The sequence below is a fragment of the Sycon ciliatum genome, chromosome 1 (assembly GCF_964019385.1).
Source record: "Sycon ciliatum chromosome 1, ocSycCili1.1, whole genome shotgun sequence".
In the NCBI taxonomy this organism is placed as follows: domain Eukaryota; kingdom Metazoa; phylum Porifera; class Calcarea; order Leucosolenida; family Sycettidae; genus Sycon; species Sycon ciliatum.
Genome location: NC_088643.1, coordinates 77,046,822 through 77,061,890, shown reverse-complemented (window position 1 = coordinate 77,061,890; position 15,069 = coordinate 77,046,822). Strand labels below are relative to the sequence as shown.

Here is a 15,069-nt window from a genome sequence, read left to right as displayed (position 1 = left end):
TATCGATAATTTTCACGAAATGAAAAGTTTAGTGATGAGTAACTTGTGACCGTCCCCCACCCCCACCTACTCACCCCTCAACGAAAAATAGCTGGAATGGACTAGTGTTTCAGCTATCAATATTTTTCATTACGAAACCCTTCTTGACCCACCCGCCCATGAACGATTTTTTTCTCGTTTCTTGTTAAAGATAGATAATTATGGATGGCCCTATATAAACGTGCCAGGTTCGAATGAATGGACCGTAGAAGATTGTTTGTGATATCACACGATCAGAACAGGTGACAACCAACACTACATGGCTGTATACTTGATGTGCTGCATTTACTGGGTGCAACGCAGGGAGTTGTAGCATCTAGGTAGATGGCACAGGCGACTGTAAAGCTAAATGACATGGGGTTCGACCCAGGGGTTCCTGTTTCAGCCACCCCTGGGGCACCATTGGGCAGATCTATACACGCTCGTACATGGCATTGCTAATCTGGGCCGTTCTCAGGGTCAGTAGGTCAAGGCCGTGATTGCACAGATCACGGAGAACCTCCAAATCCTGACCCAAAATTCTATAAAGTATTGTGTAGTCTCCCTACAGTGTAGGTGCTATGACTCCCTGGCGCGATGTACCTGCTGGTAAATAGACAAATTGCAACCAGGCCATAATTTGGATAGAGCAGACGATCCTGTCCTGGACCCTGTTCCACATTCAAAGTATCTAGACTCATTATAGTGAGGTAGGAATATTGTGGTACTGACTCCGATTTTCATGCGCTAAGAAATTATCAAGTATATGTAACTGTAAGTGATAATCACTCAAAGTACGAAGCTAACAGTAATATTCACTGGTTAGAGGGAAATGCACAAACGGGAAAGGTCTGAAGAAAAAATTGACTGTCATCACCAGGATTCGAACCAGGGACCTTCGCTTGAGGCCAGCGATGCTCTAATCACTGAGCTAAGGTGTAGCCGTCATCCCAGCCGAGATCGTTCAACATTTTCTTCAGACTTCGTAACGCACACTAACAGCATCAGCTAATGGTATATGTACTCTTTTTCGATTGTACATGCAAGCTCTACCTTGTGATGTTGAGCTCTCTTCGTTTGGTGGGGGTACTCCGATCGTCTAATGTGAACCACAGTCCACCTACAATTCTACATTTGCAACGTTGTCCAATGTGCATCGGCACTCATTGTACATAACTGTTACAGCAGAGTGTAGATTATCCGCACCCCTCGGGCGCACGCTTTCTCCAGGGGGTTCGGATGGGGAAAAATTCTGATAAGGGAGCAGTCACACATCCATCTAAGACTTGCACATTCCTTCACGTTTCCATCATTTCTCACATTCTCTTCACAGGAACTAGACACACTCTAGCTCCTCAATATGACACCACGGTGATACATTGTTGCTCCAACCTGTTGCAAACTATCTTGTGCACCGCTTGAATGGTGCTTGGGGTTGGGGAAAATGAGCAGAAGCTCATTTTCGTCCCTTCAATTCAATGGAAACTGGCATTTCGAATAAGGGAGCATCTCATAAGTTCGCATTTTGTTTCTAAACGTAACGCATTTCGAAACGGGGGTAGGGGGGTAGCGGCCATTTCGAATAGAAAAATGACTGTTATTTCTGCATTCCAAGAAGGACGGCACAATGGTGAGTGGAACTTCGTGGGTGTGCAGCCTTGCTAGTTGAATTGTAAATCAACCATTCTTCCTGTCTCTCACTTCTTCAATGTCCTCCTCAGTGTCGGACTGTCCGCGTCGCATTGAACTGGTCCGATGAGGCTGCTATTGCACACACAGTGAGGGAACTCCCATACGGGAACTCGGAAGTACTGCTACAGTACAGGTAAGGTGGCCATTGCTTATGTGCGTGCGCCGTTGTTGTCAACTTCTAAGCCAGCTGTACTCCAACCTACATGGAGTTTGAAAGTAGTCAGCTGGCGAACTACAATTGAAGTTTAGACGTTATGTGCCGCGGCTTGGTCAGCTTTTTCAGTTTCACAATGCATTGCACTCAGCACCGCTTCTCGGAATATCTTGTCAGGATAGCTGTGGAACGCATCCTCCCCAGTGGGGGAACGGCAAATGTGCTGTTCATTTTTTAGGCTTGCTTTTATGGTACGTACAAATCCCCATTGAAAAGACATAGTGGAGACCAGAAACTGCAAATAGATGTTGGGAACCGCGAAGACCACCCTTCCTTGTCAAGTTCCATGAGGGTGTGGAGGGGGGGGGGGAGCGGAGGAGGGACATTCCTGCACTGCTTAAAGCAGGATTCACAGGAGCATTTTCAGAAATTGCTTGTACATTTGTACCAGTTGTAACCGACAAACGCATTCTCATTGAGCTTTGACTTGAGGCACGTCAGCAAGGCGCTGTTGCATCGCTGACGTCTTGTCCTGATTCTGTGAATGGTATTTTGTGCGAGTTCGCATCGCACGCAGAATCGCAGGTCGTGTCGCATTGCGCAGTACACTGCCAAATTGCTTCTGTGAATCCCACGTGAATGGGAATTCCAATGGGAATGTAATCCATTGCCAACAGGTGTATTCCCGAGCTGCGCATCATACTGCAAAATTGCTCCTGTGCATGCAAATGGATTTCATTGCTCTTCTGTAGTTTGGGAAATTCTCGATTATGATAATTCTGCGTGTGTGTGTACACCAGCCCTGAACATACATGTAGGTGACCCATTTGTGGTGTCTCATAGCCTACCTCACGACCTTATGCTTTCTTCCTGTATCACTTGTATCTTGCAGGTATATCACCCCGTGACGACCACATCGAAGTCTGAAATTGAAGTGTGAAGATGCTTCAGCAACCCCTTCATATTTTTCCATTGCTTTTATTGTGCTTCTACTGTGCATGTGTGTAACCTGTGGGGTATGCATGTGATGACAATGTATGCCGGTGACACGGTCAGATTTTGTCCATGCGTGTAACGTACACCTGCATGCTATCGTTGAAAAGGATCTGCCACTTACGATCTTCGGACGAGTATCAGGTCAGCTTGGTTTTGTGTGGGCTGTACCAGATGCTGTTCACTTCTCTATCTGTTGGATATGTGACTTTCTGCAAGTTTCTGGTGTGTGGTGGCCACTTCTTTGCTTGTCTTTGTATGACATTACAATAATTCTGTATTCACTGCTTCCATGGTGTGGTCTGCAAACTGCAATCCTTAGGCAAATATCATCACGGTTTGCAATGTTGTGCTTTGGCCGCTAGCTTACCTACACATTGTAGTTGAATTATTTTTGTTTCACAACTGACTTCCTGAAGTATGGTGGCCACTGCTTTGCATGGCATTATACAATCAAGAATTTCCTGTTTGGGTCGTGTGTGTGTATGTATGTGTGTGCGCGCCCATGTGTGTGTGTGTGCCATGTGCATGTGCGTGTTTGTCACAAGGTGTCTGTGTGCGGGGTAGCGAGGTGGGGAGGGCTGGAATGTATCAGTGTGCTACTGCAGTCGCATGGCTACATACAGTGCATCGCGCGCGTGCTCACCATGTTTATCTTCGGAGCTGGGCTAGGGTGGGGGAGGGAACAGAAAAAGAACTGAAATTACCCATATAAAAACCGCTCTGTGAGCGGTTCTGAAAAACCTCTACTGGTGCAGCCCCGTCGTAAAAGTAAGAAATTAGAACTGGCGCATTGTCCTCCCAAATGTGAACTGATCCACCTAAATCGCGATTGACGGGACCCGAACGCACCAGTAGCACGAGGTCGGGAGGGAACAGGATCACAGCCGGCGTCGGCGCTGATCAAGTTACCATACAACACTCATCTACCCCGAAGCCCACCTTTGCCGCTTTGGCTTTGGCTATGGACCAGCGTCCCCAGCTCAGCTGCATCCACAGGTAGGAACCTCGTGCTACTGGTGCGTTCGGGTCCCGTCAATCGCGATTTAGGTGGATCAGTTCACATTTGGGAGGACAATGCGCCAGTTCTAATTTCTTACTTTTACGACGGGGCTGCACCAGTAGAGGTTTTTCAGAACCGCTCACAGAGCGGTTTTTATATGGGTAAATAGGGAGGTTCTGCTCTACGTGTTGGGAACGCGACGCAAAGAATCACGCGAACTTTCTTCGCGTTCCCGTAACGTAAAGAAATGCTGTTCTGCTCTACGTTTCACCTAGAGAAGTCACGTGGAATGTGTACTGGGAATTTCCCCTTCCATATTTGGCAGTTTTCTGCATCCAGTTGATCGATACCCAGCAAATCCGTACGCATTTTCTCTGCGTGTGCCACAACGTAGAGAACCCCATCTCCGCGTAGAAATCTGGAGCCAAAACACGCGAAGCCGTAGACTCTAACCCAGACACCTGCTCTCTACGTGATTTCTCTACGTTTCACGTATAGCAGAACCTCTCTATTGTGTTCACATGGCAGAAAAAACGACACCGCTATGCTACGTAAGTTTCTACGTAAGGTGCTCGGTACTTAACTTCACTTAGGCTACGTTAGTTTCTACGTAAGGTGCTCGGTATTAGATCTACCAACGCTTGGTAGCCGCGTGCTGTGCACGTGCACGGCAGACATTGTGTTGCGTGCAGTGCATGCAGTCCGTTTTCGGATGTGCATGCGCGAAGAACTTCCTTCTTTGGAACTGCTTCTTGCATGAGCTGTTTCGGATATTTCGTGTCCTGGCTTATTTCGCTTCGGCTCTGCTGAGAACTCTTTTCACGGAATATTACTCAATGACAGGCGAGTTGACCAGTTCCCTTTGATTCATTTGCTTGTGTTGACTCTTTCATTTACGAAAAGTGTGCTGATTTTAGGTGGAATACAATAAAATTAATAATGGAAAAGCTGACAGGATCTCTTTTCTATATTATTAACTTTTCTGCTGTCGAGGCCTCCTTTTACGGGATACTCAATGACAGGTGATCTCTGAATAGATGACTTGCACAAAGATTGTCTGGGTTCGAGACGGGGCAAGTGGACAGGCGATGCGCCGTTTTGCGAAAAGTCGACGTTTAGAGGTAGTTTTATTATCCCAAATGCCAAAGCGCGGGAAAATTCAAATGCAAACAGCTGCATTTTGGAGACGTATTTTTTATCGACAGTCGGGCAGTCAATGCCAATTTTCTCAAGAAGAAGAGTATTCAGAGGCATTGTTGTGCATTTTCCGTTGATACTATACGTGTGCCCTAGTGTTTGCATGAGCGAGGGTGGTGGTTTTGCTAAACCGTTCGCATGGCGGGCGGGTTTGTAAGAAGAAAGGCTTCAGCCATTGACGAGCGACGAGAAACCTGTCATTTCGTGCCATTTGAGTTAGCAGTAGCACCGGACAATACTGACACATGTCTGCGGCAGCAAACATAGTGTACTAACGGATCAAAAACAGCCACAATGTGTGTCACTGCGGAAACGGGCTGTAGAGGTGCATTTGCAAAGCTGCTGATTTTCATCGTCTTTCCATGCACAGGGTACGTATCATGCCCTTGGCATAGGCCAAAGCACGAAAGCTTTAGCTGGACACCACCCACAATCTCCACGTGGGTCCCAGTGTACCTGCTGCTGCCGATGAGAACCGCCCTATAAGCGGTTTACCCACCCATGTGTCCTCAATACGACTGAGAATACATCAGAAGTACGCCATAAGCATTGGAAACCTGTACAGTTGAATCCAATTTCGACCAGAATGACTGTATTGGTTGGAAATGCATTGCACCATTCCACTGAAACGTTAACACACAAGAACAGGAAAAGGATGTAACAGAAAACGAAAGAATGTAACACAAAAGATAATCCCAAACCAGCGGAAAAAAAGAACGTGGGAAGAAAAGCACTGTGGCTGGTGTAGGAAGCAAATACTGCAAATACTAGGCTAAACAGGAAGTACCAAATTATGTGGTTGTTGAGCATCTCCTCAGAGTCGACAAAGGGATAACGGAATGAGAGAGACCGACTATTTTTTGTCAAAACTGTCACAACCCAGCAGCTGATGATTGTTGAGGAAGGTAGTTACACCACACTGACCGACACCACTGCTGTGGGTAATGATTACGTGCATCGATCATTGTGCAGCACCTGGCAGCAATAAACCAGACAAAGCAGTACAATACCATGCAGAAGATGAAATGCTTGACGGAGTATAAGTAGTAGCAGACAAACTGTTACACAATGGAGCAACATTATTTGCTATTAAAATGGCATAAATATATTATTACTTTGACGAATACCCGACACATAACATTCCCGCTACAAGCATTACTAACTCTACTGTCCCTGATGCAGGAGGGACTAGTGGCACACATTCCTACTGCATACCCCAAAGCTAAGAAAGGTGGCATCATGCTCATGTGAGCCGTTTGGGTACCACCCAAGCTCTGCACCAGGCTCTGTCCAGGTGCCTACACACAACCCTGGAGGATGAATGCAACCCCAAAACACGATGTAGTAAAGGGCAAGTCTATGGACACAGCTGTCAAAGTTATCCACCAAATTGACCTACAGCAGGCCAATGTACAGTGGAGGAGAGTACCGAGAAACTAAGAATAAAGGACTTATTGCTTGTTTGTCAGACGATCCACCCCAAGCTATGGTCATGAGGGTGGACAATATTGGATGGTGACAATTCCACCTCGCTCTCGTTTTCTCCCCTGGAATGAAGCTTCACACACATACCTGTAGTACCTGTGGTGTCTACAAGTAGTATAAACAGTCCTTCACTTACTCCACTGCTTTGTATAAAAGCCTGTCTTATGCAGAAGCCTGTTCTGAACACAAGCCTGAGTTCCAAGATAGGCAATTAGCACTGTCCTCGGGGAAAATTGCGGAAAAAATCGCAAAAAACGCGGCATAATATGGCATAATTTGCGGTGAATTTGCGGTAAATATGCGGTGAATAATATTGAAGTGCGGCAATTTTCAGTGAGTATGTAGTGAAATCAATCAGTTACAAGTCTCTGGTGTAAGCACTCGTCATATTTGAGTAAAAAGCCGCCATGATGAGACGTTGCTGACCGAACAGTGCACTGTGTGTACGTGTAGTGCAACAAAAAAGTTCAAAAAACGCGGGAAAATCGCGGAAAACGCGGTCATTTAAAAAATCGCAAAAAACGCGGAAAAAAACGCGGCCGCGGAATCGCAATTTTCCCCGGGGACAGAATAGTGTGGATTTTGCATCGGCAACCATAAAAAGTTTGGTTTGACTACAAACATAATGCAACATCATGTAAATAGAGGCCTAGCCACCACACCGGCTTCTACAGAAATACGCCTGGCTTTCATAAACGACATTACAGTAAGTCATCCAGTTCGCACTCACCCACTTCAGTTGGTGCTTGCAGACGTGTTAGACACATACAGCCAGTCAAGTACACTTGCAGGGATCTTTTCTCAATGGGGAGTAACGGCTGGCCATAATACCTACAATACATACAGAATAACAATGGTGAACATAGCAAAAGGGAAAGGCATTCAAGACCTGCAGCTCCATGTATACATGCCGAGTGTAAGCGTGGTGTCTGTGGACAAAATCGACAAAGAGGTACCCTGGCAACAACATGTAGTGCCAGGATGCCAGCAGAAGGCTACGTGGCACACCAGTCCAACATGTAAATCAACTACCATCCAGTTGTCACATTAGAGCCCAATTGTTGAAGTTCCACGGCCATTTGCCTGCCACATGCCAATCACAACAAGCACTGAGGAAGAAACTGAGACAAAGCGACGTCGAAGCAAAACACTAACACAGACAGGCGGGTTCCCCACACAGTGAAACTTCAGTATGAAGTACTAGTAGTACCAAGAGTCCATGACGTCAAGAGTATGCGACTGCACGTGGGTTCTGGCACTGCGCTCGGCCCACATTACGTATCCACGAACTGGGGAATCAGCCCATAGTCCGCAAATCAGAGTTGCACGCTTGTGGGTTGTGGGGTTGGGTTATGCGGACACCTGACAGTATGGATATACATGTAACATACTACGGGATATAAAGTACTTGTACTATTATGCAGAACCTTGCACCATGCAATACGCTATATCGGTACAGACCAATTTGGTATTGGAGGTTTGCTGTACAGTGTACTGAAGTATCACTGCAATGCTGAATTGCCAATACATGTACATGTAGTGGAACATGAAGCTGTACAACCAGTTGACGTGTATTTGTGACGAAATCACACTACGACTGCAAGACTCAAAATGTATAACAAACATGTAATTTGATGGGGATCTTTCACCGAGGAGTCAGGTGATGGCGGTGCCGTAAAACCTACACGTGGAATTCAGCTGAACTGGAATTGTTGTCTCTGGAGTATTGCATAATTTAAGCAACAAAATCTACTATCAACTACCCACCTCTTCAAGGTAGGGATGGTGAAGAACCAATGACCAAGTCATGGTGTGGGGCTCTGACAAACATCTTGCAGCAGTCAGACAGCCTGTCACAGGCCTGACAAAAGGCTGTGGGTGCAAGTCCGGCTGCAGGATCATACAATACGAGTGCAAAAAGGCAAATCTGTTATGCAGGCCAGGGCTAAAATGCCACACTTTCAACAACACCTCCGCGAGGGAAGAATCCAACAGTTCCAGAAAGCAAAAAGTTGTTTAATTTGAGGAGACTGAAAAGCAAGAAACCAGCAACGAATTGGACCAAGATTGAGTCAATGTGCACACAGGTGATGCGTGCGTGTTATTGTTTACTGGATTTATGGCGTATATGCTAGAAACATGGAATGCACTACGAATTCTGACCTGAAATACACAAATATACACATTTGCCCGAGTTTCAATGAGCATGGATAGATGTGGAACACAATACTTCCACTGGAAATGGTGATATACCGGGAACACAATCCATCTGCTGCTAGATGGGCGAGAAACTATTGTAACCTGGGATATATTGAAACTTAGGTGTGATGAAATGTCACTTTCGTGGATTTTACACGTATTACAAAAAAATTCTTTCATTTCGTGCCATTTGAGTTAGCAGTAGGTCTGGACATAGACATGACCAAATCTTTACACAGGTTTGTTGGGACTATCTTTCTGCTATCTCGGATATTGTGTAAGATTTGATGGAGTCCATTACTGGCTGAATACCAAAGGAGGGAGGAAATTTCTACGACTGTACTGTAAGAAAACGACAACACGAAACTTCCCAATGGCTCAATAGCTGACCCCAAAAATATTATGGATCACTTTAGTACTTACTCAAGTCACATCGAATTCCTTATCGGCGGGCTCCAGGCAGTGGAACGCCTCCAGTGGGTCTGAATGTTCGACAACGTCAGCCATTACTTCTTCACGGAATCGTCATCTTCACCTCTGTACAAAATGAGCTGACCGGGATAATAAAAAACGGCTTTTTTTCGCTCTGGCGCATCGACTGTTCTGGACTGTACTTCTGACTCTGACTTCCCCACCTTTTGAGTTCGTGACTTTCGAAGTTTCGCTTTTTGCCTGACGAACACTGAGCTATTTTTTTTGGCTAGAGAGTAGAGTTGTTTTGATTCGGCTTGTATCGTCATGCCGAAGCGCTGCTACGCTCCTGAATGCACTAGCAGACGAGAGATGGAACTGAGGCTCCCATTCCATACGTTCCTTTCCGAGCCGGCCGGCCGGGAGGCAGAAAAAATGAGGGAATATTATTTTAGTATCATTGGTGTAGGCTGCAACAAGCACGTCGTGGTCCTGAAGTGTGACAACTTTCCCGCAGTGGAAGCGAAGTCAAGCACAACGAAAGTTTGTGGACGTCTGAGAAAGAACTCGATTCCCTTCGATTCGGCTGCACTAGCTCCAGAGCGACCCCCTCCTGAGGACAGACTGCGGAGAGGCCAGGAACCTGCCGAGTCAAGAGTGGAAGCCCGAACCACGAAAATGAGGGGTGGAAGGACTGAGTGTGAGAGCCAGATGGCCTTTAGTAGTACTTCAAGTAGTATCTGAGTTGAAGGAGAGAACAAGTGTGCTGGAGAAACGCTGCGAAGTCCTCAGGCCTGATGTGTACTAGCTACTGTTGAAGTCTCACTTGTTCCGATATGAACACTTCATCAGCCCTGACTCTGAGCAGCTGTATCTAGACTTGGACTTAGGCCAGAGACATAGCATTGTTAACCTTACTGAAGCCATATGTATCCAATGCCTGGCTCTAGTGAGAAAGCAGTTTGGCGCAAGCTCGCAAACTATGATTGAATCAGGGAGTGGTGGAAAGTCACATTATACCTCCCCATGATTAGCTGGTAATGACGACGATGCGGCTCCGGCTGGGTCTCAGTCTCAGAAAGGATTTGTTGGAGCATCATCAAACAGTGCATTCGCCTTCATCATACACTGGCTCCGTTGCCTACAGTAATTCACATTTTGACGGGGCGCGCTGGGACGATACGGAAGGAGCGGCGGGAACCATTGGAGTGCTCATGATGCTGGTTAGCGAAGACCGATGTGTCAGGAACGGGAACGCAACCGCACTACTGTACAGATCAGGAAGCGATGGAAGAGTTGAATCTGCTCAGCCTTCCATGCCGTGTACAGGGACATAAACGTAAAAATAGCTACATTTCAAATGTGAACTGGCGATGGCATTGTGTGGCGACGAACACAACTGCAACTGTTCAAATTTCAGCATTTCGAACATTATGCTTCCCATGATAACTCACCGAATGGCTCACATGACGGAGTTGGACATTACCAGGCTAGGATAATCATTTGCTGTATTTATGGATAGTCCTTGAGTTTTCAGATGAAGTGCTTTATCTTTTACCTGTCGTTCCTTTAGTATGGCACAATGTCCATGGCTGCTTCCTTGTCTTCATAACAGACTGGTATAATCAGCATGATTCTGCTTTTTTGAGAAGAAATAAAACTTTCCTTTCGGAAAGGAAGCCCAGAAACGTCAACCCCCATGAGTAGGAAGGGACGAGCGGGTTCTGGGACAGGGGGCGCCCGGGTCCCAAAAAATGGGGTATTATTGAAAAATGGGGTACTAATAGTACCCCATTTTTGCGGTGAAAATTATTTTTGGCCCGGTTTTTTTGCGGATAAAAATATGTGCCAGGGGGTGCCCCTACCTCAAAAAAAAAAGGGGGTATTATTGAAAATATGTATTGGGGTGTTATGCTCTACCCTAAACAATAAGGTAATATGGTGTCATGATTATGTAAGTATAAAAGGTGTGTTCTTGAATGATGATCCAGTCAGTTTCAAGTTGTTGTGGTGCAGTGAAAATGGATTCTGAATTTGAGATCCTGTATGCTTATGTACGTTCAAAGAAGCAATGTGCGCTGGAGGAAAAGAAGAAGAAGAAGAAGAAGGAGATAGAGGAAAGTGAAGAAGTGTGTTATCATCGTGAAGAACAAGTTGAGCATGCTGGTCATAGAGTTTGTTCTCAGTGTGGATTGGTAATGGCTGACATTTACATGCCCGAGGTAAAGTGGAGAGAGCGTTGTACTAGCATAAAGACCTACACGGATTCCGATCGCATTCAAGGTGTGAATCGTCATCTTGTACATTTTCTCAACAAGATCGACTTCACTTTACCGCATGCACAGTTTCACCCTGTTCAAGAGGCACTGCAAGCAATGAAGAAGTCCAGCAGCTATAAAAGCATGAACTATGCAATAGCATTATCGTGTATACTTCATGAGGATCATGATGCAGTGCGCACACTGCGTTCTTCTTTACCGCGCAGTAATGTATCATGGTTGAGAAGCAGCCGCATTACACAACCTCTTCCATCATGTTTTCCACTGATGTTTCTTCTACATCTCATGGAACACATCAAGGGTCCTCTGTCCGCTAGACAGCTGAACACTCTGAAAGTTAATTTGTCCTTGATGTCACCTGCAGACCTGTCCATGATGCATCTTCTAATAGATGCCTATTGTTGGCATGACTACAGTCTGGATTATTTAGTAGATCACGTGACCTCTCTCCCACCTGATCTTGCCAACATACTCTATCAATTTACCAAGACTGCAGTACGTCATCAATGTTAGCAATGCGTTGGAGATTTACACTCTCGGGAACCTGTTCTGAGACATGGTCGAGACACGTTCAGTCATGACCGAGACATGTTCCGACAGGTCAAGTGCAAGTCGTGCTGTGATTGGTTAAATCTTATCATCTGCTCACCGTGTCCTCTGATTGGTTGATTCTTGAACAATTTCACCGTGTTCTCCAAGGTCGTCACCTCCCATAGGATGTTATTTCAAACTCTGCGGCGGTCAAAAGGGTATATATGTGCAAGCACAGTCCTCCATTCACTCACAACTGCCTTTGTTGTTTCGTTGCTCAAGCCTTCTCTCTCTCTCTCTCCCTCTGGATCTCACTGGATCTCTCGTGACTGATATCATGATGGCCACTGATGCTGTTGTTGCTGGTGAAGATGTTGTGGACTGTTTGGGTATTGACCCGTTCGCTATCAAGACGATAAAGAAACCCGGTCTCTACAAGCGACGTGCTAGCCGTAATCCGAATCTGGAGCCTCTGCCTAAGATCAAGATGCCATCTCCTCGTCCTACCATACTACCAGGTGTCGCCACCATTATTACGGATGGGGCAGCAGAGTGTGTTCAAGCAATGTACAGCAAGACCGCCCACGACTATCATGTTGCTCCTGGCACCGATTTCTACTATACGCGCGGTGATTTACCGGGCATGCTTGTCAATGGCACGGTATGTGAAGGACGTTTTGGTCAACTTAAGCTGTACGTCCAGGCTTCACAAGACGATCTCATTCAATTCTTCCTGAAGACCTCAACACCTTTGAGACGTGCCGTGAGATCTCCACATATCAACAGGATACGGAGTAACATCTTCCCTGCAATGTACCAAGGGAAGAGTGTGACTGCTTTGTATCTCAAGCCAACCAAGGGTGTGCCCAACTTCCCGATGAACGAAGAGTGTCAGCTCTATCTGCATCCTTCCACTATATCTTTCAACAGGGAGAAGTGCGAATTCAAGGCATGGCTTTCGGCAATCCCCCTGATGTTTGTAGACTCACGGCTTTGTGAAAGGGATCACGACACCGTGCAAGACCTTCCCGAGACTGAATTGACTCGACTGGTGATTGCATTCCTCAAGAAGTGGAGCACTGCTGACAACGTGACTGCTGACATTGCGTTTGATACAACGGTGGCGGCGGCAGCGTCTCTCCCTGACACCCTACCGGACAATTCACTGGACTTGAATCTGCTAAATGCTTAGTCTATCTTACCACATTGATTGATCAGAAAGACTTTATATCCTAACCCTTTTTTTTTTTTTTTCATGCTCTCTTGCTCTCTCTCTCTCTCTCTTGCTAACATATCATCGCTTCATTAGATTACCACTAGCACACATGAGTATCATAATGATTTATTTGAGAAAGAAAATATTTCCTATCATAATTAGAACAGTGTGTGTGTGTGTGTGTGTGTGTGTGTGTGAAGATGGCGTACTGGGCTACGCATTTCCATAGGAGTGATGGGGAGGAGACTTCCCTCAAGCACATGCAAAGCATGCGGAATGATATTACCGAAATACAATCAGTTGTGGGGAACGATGACACCGAAAACACCTTGGTTCATGATGTGGAGAAACTGAAAGAGGTGAAAGCCGATGAGAGCAAAGTGGAAGATGTGGAAAACAGATCTACGCGCTACACAGATCAAGCCATAGCAGCTGATGAGCTGCACGTGAAAACAGATGGATCCGTGTCCATGGATGCTAACCTCAACATGAACGAGCATTCCATCTGTAATTTGGCGTACGATGATAGTTCTTTGACATGTGCTGTCCCTGCCGGTTGGGTCAAGAATGAAATCCAACAAGCATCATCGAGATTGCAAACTGGTATGGACACTGTGCGCAAGATGAAAGGACCTCGTGGTGATCGGGGATTGGGATGGCTTAGCGGAGGTGGCATGCCACTGAACTCTGTAGGGAGAAATGGTGACTTCTATCTCGATGCAACCACGCTCATCGTGTACAAGAAATTCAGCTCGAAATGGAAGGCGTTTGGTCGGCTTCATGGATCAAGAGGTGAAGCTGGTCCACGTGGAGAACGTGGATTGATCGGTCCTGAAGGTGAGACTGGACCTAGAGGAGCTGATGGGCAAGGTGGTGAACGCGGTCAAAAAGGTGATCAAGGAATACCTGGTCCAGAAGGTCCCAGAGGTGAAGTTGGACCACGTGGAGAACGTGGATTGGTCGGGCCTGAAGGTGAGATTGGACCTAGAGGAGAAGATGGGCAAGACGGCCCACAAGGTGAACGTGGTGTGCAAGGTGATCAAGGAACCACAGGTCCCATGGGTCCCCAAGGAACCATCGGTCCAACCGGTCCTCCAGGAAACAGAGGTCCCGTGGGTCTCCAAGGAATCATCGGCCCCATAGGTCCTCAAGGAACCAGAGGCCCCATGGGTCCGCAATCAAATCAGAACCTATCCGATCCGTTTCATCTACTACCTCTCATTCGGAGAAACGCCTACCTCTACATATACTCTCATCCTAGCAGATTTGAATCCGTCACCAGGGTGAGCAGAAACAGATACAGAGGGATAAATCTCGTTGACATGAAGGACAAGAGAATCAACGTGAACAGCATCGACATGTTCCGAGACGATCACTTCTACCTCAACATTACACAACCCAGCCAAGTTTCCATTAGAGAACGATTCGTCAATCTGTTTCACGACAACATGTCTTTTGCAATGTTCCAAGTAATTCAAGTGGACGCACCTGACCCTAGAAACATGGCATTGAAGGCATTCGATATCGATACTGTCGGAAATTTCAGCTTGGATAGTTTGTACGTGTTGTTCACTGCCACCCACATAAGCGGCAACTACTTCACGCGTCCCGGCCATTCATCATTCAACATACCCGTTTCGTCTGTAGTCAGCCAATTATCGGCGGCTTTGGATAAACCTGTGTCGAGTATGACGGATCTCTTGGGTACAAAGTGTGTCATAAGTTACGCTCGGAATTCAGAAGGCCTGTTCACTCTATACGTAAACTCCATTTTGATACATTCCAACTTAGACACTGTCCCATTTTCCAGGACCAATGGAATCGAAGATTGCAATTATAGTATTGGTGGTACTCAATTCTTCAACGGCACTTCATCAAAGTTGTTCTGTCA

The 15,069-nt window shown here is 46.2% G+C and overlaps 2 long non-coding RNA genes across 3 annotated transcripts; one reads left to right on the top strand and one right to left on the bottom strand.

The window, feature by feature from the left end:
* The first annotated feature begins 1,612 nt into the window (after positions 1-1,612).
* LOC135807109 (uncharacterized) lies at positions 1,613-2,967 on the top strand. 2 transcript variants are annotated; one of them, XR_010551464.1, is made up of 3 exons: positions 1,613-1,648; positions 1,740-1,843; positions 2,757-2,967. It is a non-coding gene; the product is annotated as an uncharacterized LOC135807109 (long non-coding RNA). The 2 variants fall into 2 exon arrangements; XR_010551463.1 differs by lacking the exon at positions 1,613-1,648 and having other exon boundaries at positions 1,657-1,843.
* A 2,650-nt stretch (positions 2,968-5,617) lies between these two features.
* On the bottom strand, positions 5,618-9,355 carry LOC135805565 (uncharacterized). The gene is made up of 4 exons (XR_010551150.1): positions 9,165-9,355; positions 8,310-8,432; positions 7,273-7,373; positions 5,618-6,032 (listed from the first exon to the last, which is right to left on the bottom strand). It is a non-coding gene; the product is annotated as an uncharacterized LOC135805565 (long non-coding RNA).
* Positions 9,356-15,069: the final 5,714 nt, after the last annotated feature.